This window comes from Rhodnius prolixus, unplaced genomic scaffold (genome assembly GCF_049639745.1).
Source record: "Rhodnius prolixus isolate KJV_2025 unplaced genomic scaffold, Rpr scaffold_1, whole genome shotgun sequence".
Classification (NCBI taxonomy): domain Eukaryota; kingdom Metazoa; phylum Arthropoda; class Insecta; order Hemiptera; family Reduviidae; genus Rhodnius; species Rhodnius prolixus.
The window spans coordinates 64,592,205-64,598,204 of NW_027411581.1; the positions used below are offsets into that span (position 1 = coordinate 64,592,205).

Below are 6,000 nucleotides of genomic sequence, written 5' to 3' on the forward strand. Positions count from 1 at the left end.
TTGCATTTGTCACCAAATTGTTTTCAACCAAATTATGTACATTAAAACCTTATATTTCCTGTACGTTTCTAAAACAATTTTCATTTCCTAAAAAGAAGAACATATAACACAAAATTTGATTTACAAAAAATAAACATAAAAAAAATTATTTTTTTTACCTTTATTCAACTCATTCTTCAAAAATAATAACAGCAAATTCGTTGCCGTCAAAGGATTCCGACCGCCGACTGAATGTTTCCTTGACAACGGGAGTCTGTGTCTGAAATACCCGCGCCGATCCCTCTGTACCATCATACAAATGGAATGAATATGCGCATGCTTGACCCCACTCCACTTGGCCCGATCAATGTGGAAATCTGACGAAGGGACAACCTGTAAAATGAAACGTCGGCTTGAGAAGCAACAAGTACATTGTTTTGCAATTCTCTGGCTAAAATGGCGGGGGGGTGTGGAAAAAAAGGAGAGAGTGAGAGAAGGTATTTGTTTTGAAAATGGGGGCCCCCCTTTGGTAACATGCATTTTTTTTGTTGTTTAAAATAGATAGCGTAACATGGGGATTGTATTATTTAAAATTGTAAATTAAGCCTATAATGGTCAAAAATTATGGCGCATGCATGCTCATTATAAATAATTTGTACAAAGGTCAAACCAACGTGTAACCTATAAAGCCCCATGCCTAGGTCACTTTATTATTCCAAAGCTGTAATGGGATTCAATGCAGGAATTGCCCATATACTATATCGTATATCTTAAATGGCTTTGATCCAAAATATTAGGAGCACAGAATTACTAGCAGCTTTGACTTAGATTTTTTTTTTTTTCATTAAAGAGCTCTTCTTTAAACTAACTCCTAACAGTTCTAATCCTGTTATTTTGTACGAGTAAAATTATTAGCAGCTTTGACTTAGATTTTTTTTTCATTAAAGAGCTCTTCTTTAAACTAACTCCTAACAGTTCTAATCCTGTTATTTTGTAATTACAGTAAGATCGCATATAGATAGAAGCATTCCTTGTGATATGATAAATGTGTGTGATATGATTGATGATGTTACAGAAAAATATGTGATCTATTACAGATGTTGTACAAAAACAAAAAAAAAAAATGGTGAAAATATGCCAAAAAAAGGAAAACGATTTTTCAAAACCAGTGAAGTAAAAGGCTAACATACGAACCTACAACCTACTTGATAGATGACTTCCTGTTTTTTTTTTATTTTCATCCGCTGCATGCATCAAATCCTGTTATATCCACAGAAAGATTTACAAACTAACGTAGTACTAAATTTGACAAAAGATAATTTCTTCACGCTTCGTCAAAATGGCGGCTACTTGAATAAAGTCGTTTGTAGAGATTTTTGTTGGGAGTCTGTACTCTCGTGTTTTTCAAGCCAGACTTGATCCTCTCCTCGCTCTCTCTTTCTCTCTCTGAAAACGGAGAGAATTTTGTTCTTGAGATTCAGCAATTTGGCGGGGGTTGGAACAGAATTGTTGGCTTTTTTTTTTGTATCCACACTGCAATGGCCAATTTTGATGTCTTTTTTTTGGTCCTTCTCCTTGAGCCATGGCTCTGCCAGAGCAGGTAACAACAAGGTGAATGGTACCAAAAAAGAACCAGATTTCATTGGGTCCCATGGAATCGCATGGAATGCATTCCCATTACGTATCACCTCATCCAATACTTGTAATTGAATATAATTCAAAATATTACAGCATAATTGTCACGATGGTCCTCTCGATCAGTGCTTAGTCAATCTGCCCCCTAGTGCGTCCACTTAGTGGGCGTTCCAGTTTTCCAGTGGTGGGCGGTAGAGGTTTCGTCTAATACTTAAAAACATTGAAATGGAATTTTTTTTAAAGTATTGTTAAAAAAAGTTTTTATTAGGATTTCATAAAAATTCTTTAGTTTTTATATTTAAATTCCTGAAACTATACTATATATTTCGCCAACGCTTCTATGTAAGCAAATTAAAAATTAAGAGAAAATGGATTTAATTTCAGTCAGTTGTATTATAAAGATTTATACAGCCAAACTTAGCGAAAGACGACAAAAGGTATTTATATATACTTTAACTTCCCGTAAATGCTTTATAAATTTTATAAAGTAAAGTTAACTTCCCCTACTTTATAAATCACAGTTTCTGTGGAACAGGTGGGCGATAAGAAAATTTTACTGTTAACAGAGTTAAAAAAAGTGGGTGACAAGAAGATTGACTCCCTCTGTTCTAGATTGACATTTATCCTGAATCATGAGCTACAGAGAAGCTGCGATCTCGAATTACGAGGTCTGTAAATTAAGTAATGATACTAATTTTTTTATTCAAAAAGAATTACAATTCTATATTGTCGTCACCTTCAAAATAACTTCCTTCTGAAGCCATACAGCGCTGGAGACGATTCTTCCACTCCTCATAGCAGTGCTCGAACTCCAATACTGGAATAGCCTTCAGCTGGTCGGTTACAGCCGATTGAATGTTTTCCGACTGTCCCAAAATGAGTTCCCTTCAGGTGATTTTTCCAACTTCGGGAAGAGAAAAAAGTCACAAGGAGTCACAAGTCAGGCGAATAAGGAGGCTGGAGGAGCCACAGGAATGTTTTCTACTGGCCAAAAACTCTGGTTTATTGAAATTGAAAAAAAGCAAGGATGCATGCTGATTTGTTTTTTTTCGATATCCACAGAATCGTCCACAAAGAGAGTTTCTACCACAAGGTCAAACGGCCAATCAACACTTTTACTTGTTCTAGAAAAACTTCGAAAAAGGGGTCCATTCGTGTGTGAGACCAAAAACATCCAAGAACAAGTGGATGGTTGCATCACGATAATGCTCCTTGTCACACACAGCAATTTCAATAAACCAGAGTTTTTGGCCAGTAGAAAACATTCCTGTGGCTCCTCCAGTCTCCTTATTCGCCTGACTTGTGAGTCCTTGTGACTTTTTTTTCTCTTCCCGAAGTTGGAAAAATCACCTGAAGGGAACTCATTTTGGGGCAGTCGGAAAACATTCAAACGGCTGTAACCGAGACCAGCTGTAGGCTATTCCAGTATCGGAGTTCGAGCACTGCTATGAGGAGTGGAAGAAACGTCTCCAGCGCTGTGTGGGGCTTCAGAAGGAAGTTATTTTGAAGGTGACAATATCGAATTGTAATTCTTTTTGAATAAAAAAATCAGTCTCATTACTTAATTTACAGACCTCGTATATTTCATTAGACAAACTAAGAAGATAATCTAAAAAATTAATTAATTAAACATTTCTTTAAAAAATGATACAATTAATTTTACTTATGTTTAAATTTGAATGAGTTTTTTTTCCAAATCATCTGCGAGGTTATTGCGCACTCGAAGCTTACAGCACAGGGCATTGCTGGCCTCCGGTCCAACTTTTGTAAAACTTTACATTTTATATTTTAAACATAACTTTTACACGAAGCCTGCACCAAATCTGGGCAATTGGGCTTAAAAACAATTTTTTTTTTCTAGATAATTCATTTTTAGTTAAAGTCTAATTCTATATTAACAAAAATCAAGGAGCTGAAAAATCTCCAAATAGAACAAAAGCAATTAATTATTTGAAAAGAAGTACTTTTGCTTTAAACATAGAATTTTAGCTACATAATTAAAGCTCCTAAATTGGTTGCACACAACTTGGCCTTAATAAACGAACCCACATACTCAGATGAAGTAGTAAAAACCACTTTCGTACTGAACGAACCTTAAAACGGATTTTTCCTTACAAATCTTAAAAATCGAAAATCACTATCGATTACAAATACCTTCACTTGCAAATAGTGTAAGGGTGGGGAATTAATAAATGAAAAGATTACAGATAATTTATTAAAAATGACTTAACTTTTATGAAAATGTAATTAGAGATATTGCAATTAGTAAAGATAAATTTATAATGTACGTTGTACAGAGATTAGTTCAGTTGCATAAAAAATCAAAATAATTAGCAATGACTACTAATTTTACAAGCAGAAATCTTTACATAAAAAAAAAAAAAATCACGTAACGCTACTTGATCACTTAACAAGAAAAGATTATTGAAGTAAAGATAGAAGAGGAATAGGAAATATTATAAAAGTATGAAAATATCTAATACACAACCAACAACGTTCAAAGAAAGTCTACGTTATAACTGGGAGAAAACTAACTGCATGCTCCTGCGATCTATCTGTCACGAGTGAAACTATTTGTCAAAGTACAAATTACTTAATATTTTCTTACTTAGGTACAGAATTTTTGAAGTTTTACAATTTAAGTAAATTCTCTGCTCATGTTATTCACGTATTTTATACAATGTATCATGTTGTATCAACTTCACTTGTTGCAAAAATGTACTGCAGTTGTGAAAATAAATAAATAAATAAAAATAAACTAGGTAAGGAAAGATTATAAACTAGTCAAATTTTTTATTTCGATTTACCAAGGAAATATTGTATTGAACGGTCTGAGTTTTGAGAACAAAAAAATCTCAAAATTTAAATTTTGTAACTTTATAAATTGATTAGAAAGAAACTTCTACCGAAAGTATCAGTTAGAGGAATAATCTTTGGTCGTTTTTTTTTGAGATGCTCACAAAAATGGTGTCAAAGATTCTTTTTAAAATTTTCTATTCTTGTTCAGTGTTTAAGATTAAGATTCTAATAGGGCGACCCTTAAGGCCAATGCCACTGCTACATCTTTGGATCTATTTGTGGCACCCACTACTTTAGAGCTCACCCTTCAGTCCTGTCTGTTTAATCAGACTCTTAATTCTGGAGAGCGAATTCTCTTTGGGTAAAGCTCATCAGGCCTTGTATTTTTTTTTTTTTCCTCCCCTGAGAAGTAACATCCTTAGCCCCCCAGACAAGTCCCTCACACTGACACAACAAGTGCAGATCCCGTTTCCTCTTCTTCCTGACAGAACCTATAAAGGGGCTCCCAGGACCATGTGATGCATATGTTTTTGTGAGCCTGCAGTGGCCAGTTAATAGGCCTTGGACGGATTAATTCTGCAGTCAGCCTTGGTTGTTCAGTGGTTAGCGTATAATGGATTCCAACGCTGAGATCACGGGTTCGAATCCAGCTAGCTGCTGGCCCTTAGATTTGTCTCTTCCTAGAATTTTCTAAATTATCGTGTTTCAGCAACAACAGTGAGTATACAATTGGTCTTTGATTGCCTACAAATCGTCGTATGGGAGACAGAAACATAATTGAAGCCGAAATCTCTGAACCAAACTGAATAATCTACCTCTGATGATGTATAAAAGTCCGAAACTAACTAGGAAAACGATAAAAACGCCTCCTACGATGGATAACTACAAAAATAATTTGGAGAATGTAGGGAAATTGGAATGTTGGGACTGTGAGTGGCCACTGGTTGAGGGTATCTGAGAAGGGATGACCGCTAGGGGTGGCAATAAAGTTGCAGGTAGCAAGGGACATTCTTTTTTCCATTCCATTACTGTGTGTGATGTGCGTTGGGCCTTGTGTTGGCGTTAGAATCTTATGTCTTATGTGAATAAACTATACTTATGATAGATTGGTGTTTATTTCTACCCTTAGTATTTAAAGTATTAATTTGTGTTTTGTTTTCTTTAGTTTTTCCTTTAACTCATTTTTGTATTCTACAAGAAAAATCTTTGTATTAAGAATGTTTATTAATATTACTCTTTGAATACCCAAAAAATTTCCCCATAACTTGTGAGAGTCTATTTTAAAACAATTAAATATCCAATTTAGGCAGCAAAATTGCCGCACTGTTAAAATGGGAAATAATTTTTTCAAATTGGCCCAAAATATATTGAATACAATTTGTGGAGATTATTTTTCTGGAATTATGATAGGAAAACTTATCAGTTGTTAAGATTTTATTAAAAGAGAAAATTATTGAGTCACAATTTAGGGAAAAAAAAGAAAAGAGTAAACAATACAATCCATTTTCAAGTGGGGAAATTATAAAATATTGTTTAGTAACAATAAAGCCTGATAGAATGCGCACATTGTCTGTTTCTAGGTTAATT

At 34.4% G+C, this 6,000-nt stretch overlaps 1 protein-coding gene across 2 annotated transcripts in view; it reads right to left on the reverse strand.

Moving 5' to 3' along the window:
• LOC141446114 (uncharacterized) overlaps positions 1 to 1,091 on the reverse strand; it is a 65,333-nt gene extending 64,242 nt beyond the window's left edge. Inside the window, exon 1 of one of the 2 annotated variants that reach the window (XM_074112538.1) lies at positions 159 to 736. The gene's annotated coding sequence lies outside the window, so the exon portion shown is untranslated. Of the gene's footprint in view, positions 1 to 158 lie in introns of both variants that reach the window. The other variant, XM_074112539.1, reaches the window with a different exon arrangement.
• Positions 1,092 to 6,000: the final 4,909 nt, after the last annotated feature.